The 17786-nt window shown below is 36.1% G+C and overlaps 1 protein-coding gene across 4 annotated transcripts in view; it reads right to left on the reverse strand.

Annotated features, from left to right (window-relative positions):
- Positions 1-17786, reverse strand: part of LOC105233396 (zinc finger protein Elbow) — a 121870-nt gene that overhangs the window by 82064 nt on the left and 22020 nt on the right. The window contains exon 3 of one of the 4 annotated variants that reach the window (XR_007423591.1): positions 276-320. The exons of the other annotated variants lie outside the window; for them this stretch is intronic. The gene's annotated coding sequence lies outside the window, so the exon portion shown is untranslated. Of the gene's footprint in view, positions 1-275; positions 321-17786 lie in introns of those variants that run through there. 4 annotated transcript variants of the gene reach the window in all.

Raw genomic sequence — 17786 nt, forward strand, 5'->3', positions numbered from 1 at the left:
TTATCCTATATATAATACTTTAACACAAAAATTCATTAACGGTTTGGTTAAATCCTCTCAAGGCATATGATCTTATTACTGCCGAAAGCAAGAAACAATTCACATTTTTTCTAGGTAATAGTAAAATAAGTTGATCAAGGGAGCTATCACCTGGATCTTGTACATGAGCAAACTTAAGTATAATCAGTTAAATTTAACTGCCTTGCAGACTCAGCTCAGTCCTCGTTATAATTTCAATAATTTTTAGTTCAAATCTGGTGACACATATATCTTACCGGAACAGTTATTTCACCATTTCTTGCTTGAATTGCAAAACTCACCTGAAAAAAAAGGAAAAATAAATTAAATTTCTGTAAACGCATGTTTAATACAAAATAGTTTCTTAAACATAGACCATACATTATTATCATAAATAATAAGCATAATTTTCTTAAAGAACATTGATTTCTCCTCGAATTCATGCTTTGTTTTCTGTTTCAAAACTTTTCATGAAACCATTGAAATCCAAGAGCAAAAATTTAACTCATCAGGAATAAATAATATTTCTAACTTCGAAGACTCGAAGATATATTATTTAGGACAAATAGTATTGTGGTTATATTAATTTTCTTTAAACAACCACGTCTGGCAAATACATAATGACACAAACAGAGCAGTTAAGTTCTCAACAAGGCCTTCCGAGACGTGTGGTTTACTCTTTCACTTCGGTATTAATATATCTACAACTCCTATGTTTATTCTTCTTTAGCAACCAGCGTTTGGACATCATGTAAAAGAAAAAAAAGTTACTCTTTACTACTACTCTCTCTTAAAGTCACCTATCAAAACCGTTTAGGAAATATTAGAGAGATGTGTTGCCTCATTATCTAAGTACTTTCGATTTTTTAGTGCAAGTTAAAGACGATTTTTTTTATTGTGAAAAACATTATATGAAATCATATAGTCTCCGTTTTGATCAAATATCTTTAGCCATCTTTCAGGCAAGAAATGGATTCCACGCTTATAAAATTGTTGATCATTGCAGGCAAAAAACTGGTTCAAGTGGTGTTCTGATTTGAGATGAAGGTCATCCAATCCAAAAAAAAATTCCAGAAACCAGAACAAGTAATAATCCGAAAATATAGTGAGTATAGTAGCTCATCCCATTCAAGCTGCAAAAGTTTTGGCGAGTTAGCAAACTTCTTTGAGGGCTCTCCTTATTCTGGTGGAAAAATACACATTTTTCGTTGTTCAATTCAGGTCTCTTCTGTTTGAGTACATCACTCAATTTGTACAACTGAACAGATTATACTTCGAACTTAATCGTGCTATTGTCGGACAAAAGCTAAAAAGAAACGATCCCTTTGAAATCCCACCAACGAGACAACACAACCTTTTTAATGGTGACTATGGGCCTTCGAAGTAGTTTGAGGTGGTTCATTCTTTCTAAACCATCATCTTTAGCGGTTTACATTCTTGTGAAAAACCCAGATTTCATCGTCAGTAACAATGCGCTTCAAAAATGGATCTCTTTCTGACGTTTTATAAGCAAATCACAATTGTTAATCAAGCTTCGAAAGTATTTCTAGATTTTTCATTTGGCTTTGAACTGTCTTGTGAGATAAATTTAAGCTTTCGAGTTGTTGTTCGACGATATTTATCAACTAATGACTTTATTTTGTTCACATGTGCTTCAAGAGTCCTTCCAGCACTTAGTGCATCCTCAAGATCGAAATTGCCGGAACGAAATTTTCAAACCAATTTTGGCATTGGCGTTCGGTCAATACATTTTCTCCGTACATATTACACAATTTCCGCCATATATATATGTATATATATTCTCGTAGTTTCTAGGTGGAACATATGGCCTCCAATTTCGCCATGCTTGAACTGTATTTTACCCTTTTCGGTCGGTCACTAAACAAAAAATATTCCACGAAATATAAGAAACTGGCTTACAAAGCGTTACTCGTCAGCTCTTACTAAAACAGCTGTTCAAATATTAGATTGTTCCGCCTTTTTGTCTTTTGAATTTCACGGCTATGTATAAGGCAATACAGAGCTCGTATCTGACAATACTATACATCTTTGAAAGGTCTTGACATAACCTACAAAACGACGTTATACTTGATTACTTTAGATATTGCGTTCAACAGACATGTAAACATGGAGTTTCGTCAAATGCAAATCCGCTAGAGAAACGTTCCGTGAGATTATTGGTGTTTTGGGAGATGGTACTCTATCACTTCGAACTGCGAAGGAATGGTTTCGATGATTCAGAGCAGGTGAAAACGGCACCATGGATAAGCCAGCCGGCGAAAGACCTGTGATGACGAATACCGATCAAATCATGGCAAACATCGAGTTAGACCGGCATGTGGCATCTCGTGACATCGCCCAGAAGATGGGAGTTAATCACCAAACAATTGTAAACTATCTGCAGAAGGCTGGATACACAAAAAAGCTTGATGTTTGGGTGCCGCATGATTTGACGCAAAAAAACCTTCTGGATCGAATCAACGCCTGCGATGTGCTGCTGAAATGGAACGAACTCGACACATTTTTGCACCGGATGATGACTGGTGACGAAAAGTGAATCACATACGACAATATCAAGTGAAAACGGTAGTGGTCGAAGGCCGGTGAATCGTCCCAAACAGTGGTCAAGCCGGGATTGACAGCCAGGATGGTTTTCCTGTGTGTTTGGTGAGATTGGAAGAGAATCATCCACTATGAGCTGTTCCCATATGGCCAGACGGTTAATTCTACCATTTAATATGAACAGCTTGAAGCAGACCATTGACTAGAAGCGTCCAGAATTGGCCAACAGGAAGGGTGTAGTGTTCCACCAGGACAACGCCAGACGACACACTTCGTTCATGACTCGTCTGAAGCTACCTGAGCTCGGATGGGAGGTTTTATCGCATCCACCATATAGCCCGGACATAGCACAAAATGATTACCACCTATTCTAGTCCATGGCGAACGCCCTTGTTGGTGCAAAGTTGAACTCAAAAGAGGCTTGTGAAAAGTGGCTGTCTGAGTTCTTCGCAAACAAGGAGGGGGCAGGATCTTATGGTAATGACAGTCATTATTAAACAGGAATGAAATAAGTCTTTTCAATTTTATCTTAAACTCAGCTCATCTTAAGCTTTTCGAACACACTATTTGTGCTATAATATCTGAGAAGGCACCACAAAATTTGACAAAAAATCTGCTCTATAGCCTAAAGCCTGATCGATACGCGTAATAAATATTTAAAAACACAATTGTCAGTTTTCGAATAGAGCTGACAACTCATCGCTTAATCTCTGTATTTATTTTCACAATATTTTAACAGCACATAAATTCGAAATTTCCCCCGCACTCCATAGCCGCTGGCGTATGCCATAAATCATGCCCACACAAATTCATTATTAGCACTTGTTTCTTTGTATCAATGCTAATTTATAGATTTTGTCTAAATTTCAAAATAACCTTTTGACACATTTTACCAAAAATAAACAGGCACACACACAAAAGCACATAGACATTAACGATTCATAGACGCCAAGAGTTGGTAGCACGAAATTTATAGCGACAAAATTAGCTTTAGCGAAAACCACAAAAATGATAAATATAAAATACAGACCAAATGGCAAAATAATAATGCAAATATATTAAACTGTCACAAGTATGCCCATAAATACAAATATAGTATAACCACGGCAAATCAAAAATGAAAGTACGCCTCAAACACACACACACACAAGCGTAAATATGTGAGTAACTTTGTGCGCGCTGCGCTCGGTTCTCCTGACCCGTCAGCCATATTTCATAATAAAAATGTATACTTAAGTGTGCTATAAAATGCTTTAAAGCAGCCATAAATTTAACGATCAATTTCATTAATAAGCGGGCAATAAATTAAAAACGCACCAACGGGCATGAAGCGGCACAAAAAACAAAACAACAACAACAAAATTTATTAAATGAATTCAAAACAAAATAATAACAATAATAACGTGTACAAGTCAGCGCGATCGTCAATGCTAAGTTGGGCGCGAAAAAATCGCAAAGGCGATCGAGCGTTCGAATGGTCGCGCCAGCAAGCCAACGGTGCAGCGCATGTGTGTGTGTGTGTTAGCGCTGAAATTTATGCCCTCACCAGCGAGGGCAAATTCATTTCATTTAGAAAGCATTTATATTAATAATTTTTGCATATAAAAAAATAACGAAAATGCTAAAATAAAAACACTTAGCAATAATAATAAAAATATCAAATAAAATTACAAAAAAAAAAATTAAAAAAAAAATATTAAAAAAAAAATTTAATTGTGGCGAAAAATTAATGGGTGAAATTCAATGAATTCATTTTGCGTGCACGTGCGGCATAACAGCACAATAATCATAACAATTTGTACAACAACGACAACAATAAACGCCAACAGCGGTACCGCCTTAACAACAACAACAGCAGCTAACAGGAGTAAACAACAAATTGCCCAACTGGCGATGGCTGACAAACCGACAAATATGTCAAAGTATTGGATAAATGAGACGCTAAAAGGCACGCTCGAAATACAAACTACAACAACAACAAATGTAAATACATGTATGAGACTTTGTGCAGCAGCTCGCCAAATCAGGCGTGGGGAGCCTACAAATGTGTATGTTGTATATATCGACGCCAGCGATCGCATATGGAAATCACGTATTGGCGACAACGCCAACAACACTTCGCATGCAACCCACGAAGAGTTGCGAACACAGGCGCTGACTTTAATGAAAGGTGGCGATGCGGCCAGTGGCAGTGGCTCGAAAGCGGCGCAGCGCCCAGCTGCAAGTGTTGAACACTAACATGCATACATATGTACATACATGTACACACCGCTTATATAGTTGTAATTCCGAAATCAAAACGAACACTCCTCAACAATAATCGATAACAAATTAGCCCATAAATTATATGCGGGTAATAAGCGTTTTGCGCGTTTTTATGCATGCTCATAGATACATATTTACATACATACATACATATCTACACACAAACATATATATACATATATTTACACACATACATACAAATATATTAAATTGATAATATATGCATGCGTCGAGCTTAGTTCACTCGCTGTGTGTTCGTATGCGTGTAATGAGCCGTTGAAATTTTGTGAAAAATGGCAAAAATGCCATGCAATCAAAATCAAAAGATATTTACGAATACAACGCGTATATATTAGCCGTAATATACGATCAAGCGAAACGCCATTTTACAGTGTGTCACAAAAGTGTGTGTTCTTTGACAGTTTTCAGCACGAAAAGTATGGTAACTCTCAGTTGAAGTATATTTATATGCTTTAATTCAGGATGACGGTTATTTAAGCCTGGAGAGTATCATTGATGACGATACCATTTAGATAATTACATGTTTCGACCGCCTGACTTCCCGATTTTTTTACAAAACACTCGCCTGTAGCGACCTTCCCTTAATAGTGCACGGTAGAGTTAATGTGAAACTATATAAGTTATATTGGGTAGTCGAAAAAGTCTTTTCGTATTTTGTCAATAGATGCCGTTGCAGTCGTATATCTCCAGTGCTACCAATCACATTGTGTCATACCATATAGTGTTGGAAAGGTGAGATTTTAAGCTTCATTTAACCAGAAAATTAAATTTGGGAAAGTTGGAAAAAAATTACAGCTGTTCAAAAATGAAGAAATTAGCAACATTTCGAAATTTTTGTATAAAAAAATGAAGAATGCCACGCAAGCCACCAATGAAACTTATGAAGTTTACGAAGACGATGCTATATCAGTTCTTTGAGCACAACAATGGTTCGCTCGCTTCCGTTCTGAAAATTTCGATGTGAAAAAAGCACCTCGCCCTGGTCGACCTCTCGTTGAAAAAGTCGATGAAATTTTGGAAAAAATTGACCACAAGCGTCACATAAGCAATCATGACATCGCTAAGGAGCTTAACATTCATTATCAAACAGTTTTGCACTATTTAATAAAGGCTGGCTACAAAAAGAAGCTCGATGTTTTGGTACCTCAAGAATTGAATGTAAAAAAATTTATTGGACCAAATTAACATTTGCGGTTCTTTGCTGAAACGAAATCAAATCGAACCATTTTTGAAGCGAATGGTAGCAGGAGACGAAAAGTGGATCAAATGCGACAATAAAGTGCGAAAAAGATCATGGTCCAAGCGTGGCGAAGCTCATTGAAGCTTCGAAAGGTTATGCTAAGTGTTTGGTGGGATTGGAAAGGAATCATCCACTATGAGCTGCTTTAGCCAAGTCGAACGATTGACTTTCGACTCTAGATTTGCTAGAGAAAGACTTAAACTTGTCTAAATTTCCTTGAAACTCACAAAAATTTTCGAATTATTGATCAAAAACTAAAAAATAATGATTTGTTTGCATTGAGTTATAAAATTCATAAGAAAAGAATTTTTTCCCAAAAATAATCAAACTTTAACCGTTAATATCTTTTAAACGGTTGGGTTTACGAAAAAATCGTAAGAGACCTTTTTTATAGAGCATTCAATTTCCTACAAAATCTAAGGTACAAGATATTTTTTCAAGTACTTGGAAGCGAGATACAAATTTTTCTATCTGACAATAAGAAAAAATAGAAAACTGTAAGAAGGAGGACCTTCCCGTTACAATTAAGAACTGATGCTTGGAGAGGCTTTCTTAGAGGTGTCTACGAAACTATTTTTCAGAGTATCAAACGAAAAAAAATATATAAACTTTTTTTTGATTCACCCTAATATATACATATGTGGACCGTTTATAATAGCAGAACTTGGCAAAAATCTGGAAACCGAAACAATGTAGCAAATACTAATATCACTTCAAAAGATATCCACATACCCTCCTCATATTCAACTCACTTGTCATGCCTTTTGATATTACATTTTAAATTTATAGCTTATGGCGAATCGAAGAACACGGATATCAGATTTACCCATATATTTGATTTATAAAGTTGTTTGTTTGGTTCGGCACTCCCAATGTTGTGACGAATCGAACGCATCATAATGGCACGCACTCGTAAACATCTTTAGCTTTCTAAGCAATAATTTAATTGCGTCAATTACACCATTATATTAATATGATTAAAATAATAATAATACTGAAGAACCATAAGTCGACTGATTCTTTTAATATCACCACTTTACTTTAGTCCAGCGTTGTCCACGGCCTATGCGCACAATAGCGCACGGACAGTGCCAGACACCTCACACCAACATGTCGCGACAAGTGTCTGTGAAAGCACGATTGTGCTACTGTATTCATCTTCGTAGGCAAGCAAAGAAGAATTTTGCGATCAGTTGACGCTAGAATAACCAACACAAGCATAGCGTGCACACAGTCACGTTGGACAACACTGCTTTAGTCCCATTCCTCTTTCAAACCACTGTATGTAATACTACTATTAGCTATTAGTTGTCTGATGAAGTGTTGGTTGTTGTAGCGTGTAATAAAATATAAAATTTAACCTCGTTGTCAGTGTTCAAAGCAACAGCAAAAAGATATTAATGTTGTAGTTTATATTTTTTTTACAACTATTTTGTGGCGTAAATGTGATAAAAATGAAAATTTAATAAACTGTTGAAATGGCGCACAAACGGAATAATAAACTACACTTGCAATAGAAAGGCGAAATAATTGGTTTAAACACATAAAAGTGAGTGCAAACATGCGCCAACAAATATTGCACTAATTTATTTACATATTTACAAGTACCCAGTACTCAAACCAACTAGTTAAAAACTTCTTTATAACTGGTTTTAATCAGAGGTTAAACTAGTTTCTCAAGTGTGGTTTCTTCACAACAGAAAGTGGTAGTTTATAGCAGTTGGTGTCTTATGAGATGTGAAATATACGATTTCGGTTAGAAATATACCGGTTTCACTAGTTTTTCTAATTAAAGACGGATATATTTACTATATGACTGTGTATTTCAATTTACACTCTAGGGATTCAGATTCAGATTCTGTTCTAATCTCCTGTTTCGTTTTAAAAGAATTTTCTGAGCTAACTTTCCAACTTGTGCACTTCGGATTTATGCGATTTTATTCCTGAAATTTAGGTCATTAACTACTTTTTGTTCTGTCTACTTTAGCCATATTTTCACCGAGTGGTCCAACTAAAATGAAACGCGAGAGAATGAAAAATGTCAAAAACTTTGACATGTTTATTTAGAGATGGTTCACCATGATACCCGCTAGTGTTAGGAAATACTTCGGTTAATGCTGTAAATTAGGGATAAAATACTTTCGCATCGCAGTTCCCAAACATTTTCAATTAAAAAAAATACCATCAGGTCAATCTTCCAAATTATGACTGGGATATGCCATTAACTGTTTCATACAATATGAAGGCGGCATATTGTTAATTTGATGGCTGATTGCAGTTAAAAAATTTGGCACATTTGCACAGGAAACGATTTACAAAATATATGGTGTGAAGCAACCGTCATGAAGAGGCTTTTCAGGAGGGGTAGAATCAAATAAAGGAGAATAGAGGCTACTTAAAATAATACAAGGCTTATTTAATGCTTTTGTTTTTGTGCGCAGAAAATACTAATTTTGATGTTATTTGAGTAAATGTATGTCTCCTAATATAACCAGGCACTAGCTTAGTTATTTATGTGACCTCTTCGTCTTCTTCCTTATTCAAGTAACTGAAATATTTTTTTAAACATTTTCATTAATAAAGAATTTAAGGGCTAGATACCGACTGAGACTGACTTTTATAAGAAGTAATTTCTTCCCACTCTCCTCTGTATTTTAAATTTTTATGTACATATCGGCTATATGTCGCTTCAAAAATTAATAGTTTATGACTGTCCACTAATACTTCTTTCCAACTCATGTTTCTTTAATATTAATTGTATTTATTTTTTAATTAGTTCGTTTAGCGCAATGACCATTTATTTAACTCGTTACCCGCTGTTCGAGTATTTATGACCCCCACCGTGCTAAGTAGCTATGCTGCTGTGAAATCGGCGACTCACTTTGTGTCAGAGCACAAACGAAGAAGGCTCAACTTTGATTGCGAGGACTTTGAACTCCACACATTTTTGAATTCGTTTATTTCATATTTTTTAACTTATTACGATTTACACTCGAATTTGCAGCAGAGAATTTACAGTGACCACCAAACGGTTATAATTCAATAATAGTGGAAACTTTTGCATGACAAAAATAAACTCGAACATTGGATATTTTTTGTCGAGAAGAAATCGCTTTAAGTCAAAAATATATTGTTGGTCGAAAATTGCTGAGTAAGCTTGGCGTTGCTGAATTATAGTGTATAATAAACTTTCTATGCGAATCAAGTCAATTTCGCTTTATCAGACACTTGAGATTTCAGAACATTACTTGGTTCATATATAATATTTGGTTGCACTTGATTTATGAGTATACCATTAAATCAATATTAAATGGTGAGAGTTATGACTCATTGCAGTATTTCTTTGAAATATGTGATTGTAGTTATAAATAAAAAATACAAAGAATTAAAGGGATTTGAATTTGTATCAAAAACAATTAGCGAAAGCTGCTTTAAAGTTTAGAAAAAATTGTCTTATGTAAAGGAAATTATCTTATCGCAATTGCTTTCAGCAGATTTCTAAGCTGAGATGCTTCAGCACTGAGTCTTACTTATCTTATTTCGTTTTTTTAGGTCAAAAATGTATTTCGTTGGACACTTATATATTTGTACCCTAACCTTACGTAATTGCGCAGCCTTTAGAGGTATGGGTTGTAAATGAAAAGTATAGTAATTGGCTATAGTCACAGAACCCAAGCCACACCGTCTATGAGAGAGCGCCTAAAAGATTTAAAGCATACATTAGTTCGAACTCATTGTCATAAGGAACGCGCATAAAATTCACAACTGTAGAACAAATGCCTCAATTCGAGCTGCAGATCTGAACAGAAAAGTACAATATTCTACTTGTATAAGTGTCATAACTTCGAAGTCATAGATATTTTCGTCTATCTTGGAACCAGTATTAATATCAACAACAATGTCAGCCTCGAAATCCAACGCAGAATAACTCTTGCCAACAGGTGCTACTTCAGACTGAGTAGACATTTAAGAAATAAAGTCCTCTGTTGACGAACAAAGATTAAATTCTACAAGTCACTTATGATAACATCTGATGAGTCGGCGTTATGAGTTTTGGAGAACAAAGTTCTACGGAAGAGTTATGGTTCTTTGCGCGATGGAACGATAAGCTGTACGAGATATACGACGACACTGATACAATTCGGCGAATTAAGAGACAGCGGCTAGGCTGTCGTTCGAATGTATCAACAACTCCAGCTTTGAGAGTATTCGATGCTGTACCCGCGGGGGGAAGCATAGGAAGAGGAAAACCTTTACTTCATTGGAAAGACCAGGTGGAGAAAGTCCTGACTACACTTGGAATCTCCAATTGGCGCCAAAAAGCGCTGTTGTAAACTCGACTTTAATCGAGTAAGCGGTGTCTACGCCAATAAAGAAGAAGAAGTTGATAGTGTAGAACCATGAAAAAACCCTATTAAACATAGAAAGAAGGCTTGAGAAAAATAGGTGCTAAGCGAGCTTATAAACTATTGTTTCCTGACCACACATATGAAGATAGAAGTCCCTGGAAAGAAATCGCCGATACTCAGGTCTACTTTGAAAGAAACTATGAAGGAAACTACTAATCGCACTGCAACTTATGTATGCGGTAAGCTTGCAGATTGCTATAGTATTCCTCTTTTTTGAAGCAATGTTGAAAAAAAGTCAATTTTTTCCTTAAAACTGCACGAACTGCTCAGTTTGCTTTTCAAACAAAAAACGTATTATTCATATTTTACAAATGGCAATAATTTATTTGTTTTTTATTTCGTCTATAATATTTTTCACCAATTTTGCATTTTTTAAACTTTCCTTCATTTCCTTGCCTCGACAATACATTCATTACGAATATTTGAAAAATGAGCAGACACGACATTAATTTATGGCTCTGTTTGTCATGGCTTTTGCCGTCGTTATGTTACGGTGAGTGGTCTTCGTGTTGTCAGTTGTACTGTTTCATGTTATTTATGTGCAACTATTTTTGTCGTTAAGTGTTATTGTCTTTAAATGGTTGCGTGTTGCTTGTAAAAATGTGATTTGACTAATGTTCGGATGTCAGGTCTATTTGTTTTAGCGCTATCGCTAGCCACTAATTGTATGTACGAGTATGTATGTACATATATAAGCTTGTAAAATCTAATAGTTTCAACCCCTGTGATGAATACGAGAAAGTGTGGTGGATACCTTAGCAAAATTGTTGAAGTGTAATTATAATTTAGATTTATGGTTTGGTGAGAAATCAAAGAGTGGTTATTAAATTGGAGTGTTTACTTTGAATACAGATAGAAAATTTTTTAAAACAAAAAATAATCGTAGTATAATGAAATCCTTCAGAAACGAAATATACATATAATTTCGAAGTTTAAGGTAGTAGTCTGGTATCTTGGGTTCAAAAAATCTAAAATTTTTTTGCTTAATTTGAAAGTAAAATGTCTTTAGGATATACCGTGAAAATTTCAGATAGATTTTCGAAATATTTTGGGAGTTATAACGAGTTTCCTAGAACCCCTCGGAGTCCTCTCTCTCGGAGTTGTTAAGCGTTTTTCTCAAAACATTGTTTTTCTGGCCGGCGGGGTGTGGTTAAATTGTGGCTACTGTTTGTGTGGTATTTTTTTGTGATCACACTATAAATTTCTTTCACTTTTTACCATTCTCAAATGTTTTTTATATTTTTATTTCATTAAATAAAACAGAATAGTTTTAGTTTTTGAAAAAGATAAATTTTAAAACGAAAATATCAAAACGCAATAGACAATCATTATTTAGAAGCTTGTGCCATCCTTCCGCCTACTAGTGAATCTCAAGAAAACAGTTAATCTGAGGAAAATTTTTTCAAATATTTTGTCGTACTTTTTGAAATCCCTATTTAATCCTAAATGTTGCTGGTGTTTTTGTCGTCAACGCGAAATTTCACCATAATCCACATATATTTTCACATAAATAAATTTGAACAGGCAAATTTTAGTTAGATTACGAGCTTTTCTAAGATACCCCACCCACACAATCTTCTAAATCTCACCACTCGTGAATTTATAGCCGGCTCTCAAAAGCGTAAATTACCAAAATATGCGCGACAAAGCCGTTCACATGTCTAACGACATCAAAGCAGCTGCTTCGTAGCTTGTCATGCCACATGCGATAAATTAAGGTGCTTGTGCCTGTCGTAGATTAAATGGTGGTTTAGTGAGGTTTCGGGTAGCATTATAAAAATTTACGTATGTATAGAAATATAGGCAATTAGACGTGTCTATATTTATGACGTTTGAGGAATAACCAATTTGGGAAATCCCCAAACACTATTCGAAGATTTATGGATCATGATAGCTGCCATCAACGCTTCAGACAATTGAAAGTAGCGAAAAGAACAAACAGCTGGTAAAAATGCAAACGGAAGATATTAGCGTAGCTAATTAGTGTTTATAGCGCGTTAATGCCACTGACCTCATAAGCCTTGATCGGATAAATATGTGGGTTCATTCTGCTTATATAAACTCGAGAGTCGTGGAAATGGATTTCAAAGAACAAGCTACTGATATCCTCCCTTAAATTGCATTCAATTAGATAACAGATTTATTATCAAATATACCGTCATTGCTTTCACACAACATTTTTTGACAAAGAACAATGCTCAATCGTGCAGAGCAGTATCGAAACGAGCGCCTATTGTTTTACGAAAGCTCTTTCTTTATCAGTTTAGCAGAGTTCATAAATTGATCTTCAGTTAGTCCTTAGCATTTCTTCTCTATTGTCTAATCGCTCATATCAAATATCACAAAAACAATTCAAGAAGCTATTTCACCCTCTTCTTATTATGGGAATTTGTGGTTTATAACCTGAATGTATGTACATTAGGGCATTTTTCTTTTATTGAACTATTAATTTTTTTCAGTCCCGTCACGAAATTTCTTCGGACTACCCTGAAAAAAATTCTTTGAAAATTTTAGCTCTTAATATAGGGTGATTTTTTAAGAGCTTGATAACTTTTTTAAAAAAAAAAACGCATAAAATTTGCAAAATCTCATCGGTTCTTTATTTGAAACGTTAGATTGGTTCATGACATTTACTTTTTGAAGATAATTTCATTTAAATGTTGACCGCGGCTGCGTCTTAGATGGTCCATTCGGAAAGTCCAATTTTGGGCAACTTTTTCGAGCATTTCGGCCGGAATAGCCCGAATTTCTTCGGAAATGTTGTCTTCCAAAGCTGGAATAGTTGCTGGCTTATTTCTGTAGACTTTAGACTTGACGTAGCCCCACAAAAAATAGTCTAAAGGCGTTAAATCGCATGATCTTGGTGGCCAACTTACGGGTCCATTTCTTGAGATGAATTGTTGTCCGAAGTTTTCCCTCAAAATGGCCATAGAATCGCGAGCTGTGTGGCATGTAGCGCCATCTTGTTGAAACCACATGTCAACCAAGTTCAGTTCTTCCATTTTTGGCAACAAAAAGTTTGTTAGCATCGAACGATAGCGATCGCCATTCACCGTAACGTTGCGTCCAACAGCATCTTTGAAAAAATACGGTCCAATGATTCCACCAGCGTACAAACCACACCAAACAGTGCATTTTTCGGGATGCATGGGCAGTTCTTGAACGGCTTCTGGTTGCTCTTCACCCCAAATGCGGCAATTTTGCTTATTTACGTAGCCATTCAACCAGAAATGAGCCTCATCGCTGTAGACCATAAATCGGACGTAAAGCGCGAAACACATTTCGAACCGAACACTGATTTTGGTAATAAAATTCAATGATTTGCAAGCGTTGCTCGTTAGTAAGTCTATTCATGATGAAATGTCAAAGCATACTGAGCATCTTTCTCTTTGACACCATGTCTGAAATCCCACGTGATCTGTCAAATACTAATGCATGAAAATCCTAACCTCAAAAAAATCACCCGTTATTAACATTAAGAACTGGACCAAGACCTGTAAAAATTTTCCATAGAAAATACACTACAATCGTGAGTTATATCTTAAAATTCCTATAGATGAGAGGAATTTTCTGGCATCGCTTTGACTTTAGACGCATATTTCTCAGAATTGTTCACTCTACAAAAGTGCCCAGTGCAACAAAGTCGTAACTCAAACCGGCGAGGTAGTACGGGGCTCTAAACCCGATTTTTCCGAGAATTTCGCATTTTTTTGTATATATCTCGTAAATGACAAGAGCTATAGAAAAACTGTATATGACAAATTTGTAGGAATCATTAATACCTCTCGAAATATTCGAGAAAAAAACACCCTAATGTACATATGTATATCATCCGGTGTGTTCATAAACAACAATCAGCGAAGTTGTAGGCTCCGAAAAAACTCATTGAGCACTATTACATGACTACACTAAATTCTCAAACGCTAGTGGGTAGTGGTGGGTAGCCGTAAGCACTCATAGCCACACTAAAGTTCTGGGCATAACTCTTTTTTGCCATTGTTAAAGTGAAATATTAAAATTTAGAATCTTCTGCCGCTGCCAACGAAACGTAACCGAAAGGAATATTAATATTAATATGTGGAAAAAAGAAGTCCGAGTAACTACTGCACACTGTATACTAACAACTCGAAATTCCGCAAAAGAAAATTAAAGAAATATAAAAACGTGGCAGCGCCAGCTAACTGAGCGGCACTTGCACACACACACATAGCCAGACAGCGGCTAAACAACAAACAAATGCGTTATTTACGATGCTGAAAGTTGTAAATCATAAAGTAATAACAGCAACGCCGTGAACAACGAGCGAAAAGCAATTCCATTGTTTATATGTTGGCACACATACACATCTACCTATGCGTGAATGTATGTATGTATATGAGTGTTTGTGTTCGTAGATTTGAAATTTTTGCAAAAAGCAAAGAAGTTGGCATAAACGGAAAAAGTAACAGAGGATATAGATGTATATAGACGTAAATATGTATTTTTAACGTGTGTCGAGATATGCAGGTCATACATAAATTATGAGCTTAGCCACAAATCTATAAAGACCGGAATTTGTACATATGTATGTATACTCGTACTATATAACGGGTGATTTTTTTGAGGTTAGGATTTTCATGCATTAGTATTTGACAGATCACGTGGGATTTCAGACATGGTGTCAAAGAGAAAGATGCTCAGTATGCTTTGACATTTCATCATGAATAGACTTACTAACGAGCAACGCTTGCAAATCATTGAATTTTATTACCAAAATCAGTGTTCGGTTCGAAATGTGTTTCGCGCTTTACGTCCGATTTATGGTCTACAGCGATGAGGCTCATTTCTGGTTGAATGGCTACGTAAATAAGCAAAATTGCCGCATTTGGGGTGAAGAGCAACCAGAAGCCGTTCAAGAACTGCCCATGCATCCCGAAAAATGCACTGTTTGGTGTGGTTTGTACGCTGGTGGAATCATTGGACCGTATTTTTTCAAAGATGCTGTTGGACGCAACGTTACGGTGAATGGCGATCGCTATCGTTCGATGCTAACAAACTTTTTGTTGCCAAAAATGGAAGAACTGAACTTGGTTGACATGTGGTTTCAACAAGATGGCGCTACATGCCACACAGCTCGCGATTCTATGGCCATTTTGAGGGAAAACTTCGGACAACAATTCATCTCAAGAAATGGACCCGTAAGTTGGCCACCAAGATCATGCGATTTAACGCCTTTAGACTATTTTTTGTGGGGCTACGTCAAGTCTAAAGTCTACAGAAATAAGCCAGCAACTATTCCAGCTTTGGAAGACAACATTTCCGAAGAAATTCGGGCTATTCCGGCCGAAATGCTCGAAAAAGTTGCCCAAAATTGGACTTTCCGAATGGACCACCTAAGACGCAGCCGCGGTCAACATTTAAATGAAATTATTATTTTATGCGTTTTTTTTTTAAAAAAAGTTATCAAGCTCTTAAAAAATCACCCTTTAGTTATATTTCTATGGTATGAAAGCCCAATGAAACGGAAATGCGATTTTATTAGGCGCAATCTCTCTTCGATTCAGGCATTGGAGCAGAACATAGACTTTAGATATTACATATATCCACAAGAAAAAGGCTAACGGTGTTTGAAAAATCGTCTTGTTGAAACTAAATGTCGGCGAGATCACGAGCTTCAATTTTAGGCTTCAAATAGTGGGTTATAATTGCGAACGCGGTCGCCATTGACGGTTACGATCTCACCGGCATCGTTTTTGAAGTAATACGACCGATGTCTCCACCGACCCGCAAACCACCTTAAGCCGTTGTTTTTCTGCATAAAATGGCAAATCTTGATTATCTTCAGGTTCCTCTTCGTCCCAAATGCGGCAATTTTGTTTGTTTACATACTTATTGAGCCTGAATGTGGCCCATCACTGAACAAAATTCGGCTCGAAAACGTCGGAACTTCTTGGACTTTTCAAGAGCCCAAAGATCAAAGCGATATCGCTTGGGAAGGTCATATTTTGCACAAGCTGTATTTTGTTCAATTTAAGATCTCAACGTAAAAGGCCAAACAGTATGACTGCCACTTTTGCTGATGACACCGCAATACTATGCGTCGAAAAAACAGCAGAAAAAGCTGCGCTAAACCTGCAACATGCGATCAACTCTGTAGTAAGTTGGACTAAAAAATGGAGAATAAAACTAAACAGTGGCAAATCGGTTCATGTAAATTTTACAAACAAAAGAATCACTTATCAACCTATAAGTATTCTAGATGTCTGCATACCATACGCAAATACAGCTAAATATCTTGGCATCACGCTTGACGCTAGATTACGTTGGAAAGAGCATATTAAAATAAAAAGGATTGAACTTAACCTGAAATTGTCGAAAATGAAATGGCTAATTGGGCGAAGGTCAAGCCTGTCCATATACAACAAATTACTTCTTTATAAACAAATAATCAAGCCGGTATGGTCATATGGTGCGCAACTGTGGGGGTGTGCCAACGATGGCAGTATTAATATTATACAACGTTTTCAAACGTTTCTCAAGATGGGTGATGGTGTTGCGAATAGTACGATCTGTGGGCCGACTATGTTGACTATAAGTTAAGCGAAGACCGCGAAACACAGTCTTTACAGAACGTGAATTTTCGTGACAAAGTAGAACGATTTGTAAACGTTGCTCAGGCGTAAGTCTTACCATGATGAAATGCCAGACAATACTGTACAAAAATAACATGACAGCTTGACACGACTCACGCGTGATCTGACACAAAAAAAAGATATTCAAAAAAGGTCCTCTACTTGGATCAGCTGTTATAAGCATCGGAAAGGACGATCACAAATCGCAAATATTGATTTTTATTCCCATACAATGTCGGTTTCACATACATTCCGAATTTCTTGTGGAATCTGACCCAAAGGTACCATGTCTCATCAACTCTGAAGACTTCAATGATTTAATAAGAGACTTAAACTATGAAAAAATTAATTAGAGTTATTGCTATTGCGATTAAAATTATATTACCAGAAATTAAATATTTAGAATACAAGTGAAAAGTTAGGAGATTTCAAGATGATGGGTTTTTTGACTACTTCAAAACTATATTAATGCCGACATTGCATACTAAATTGGTTTTTTTTGGAAACAATTTGTAACCTTAGTCGTCAGTCCGATGCTTTCAATAAGAACTTGCTTGAAGAACCTCTTTTCAAGACTTTCTGATGCCAAAAAAAAGGCTGGTATCTTTATAGGCGCTGAATAATTATAGATTGTGATATTTTTCCGAAGTTATTTATCAA

The sequence above is a fragment of the Bactrocera dorsalis genome, chromosome 1 (assembly GCF_023373825.1).
Source record: "Bactrocera dorsalis isolate Fly_Bdor chromosome 1, ASM2337382v1, whole genome shotgun sequence".
Taxonomy (NCBI): Eukaryota; Metazoa; Arthropoda; class Insecta; order Diptera; family Tephritidae; genus Bactrocera; species Bactrocera dorsalis.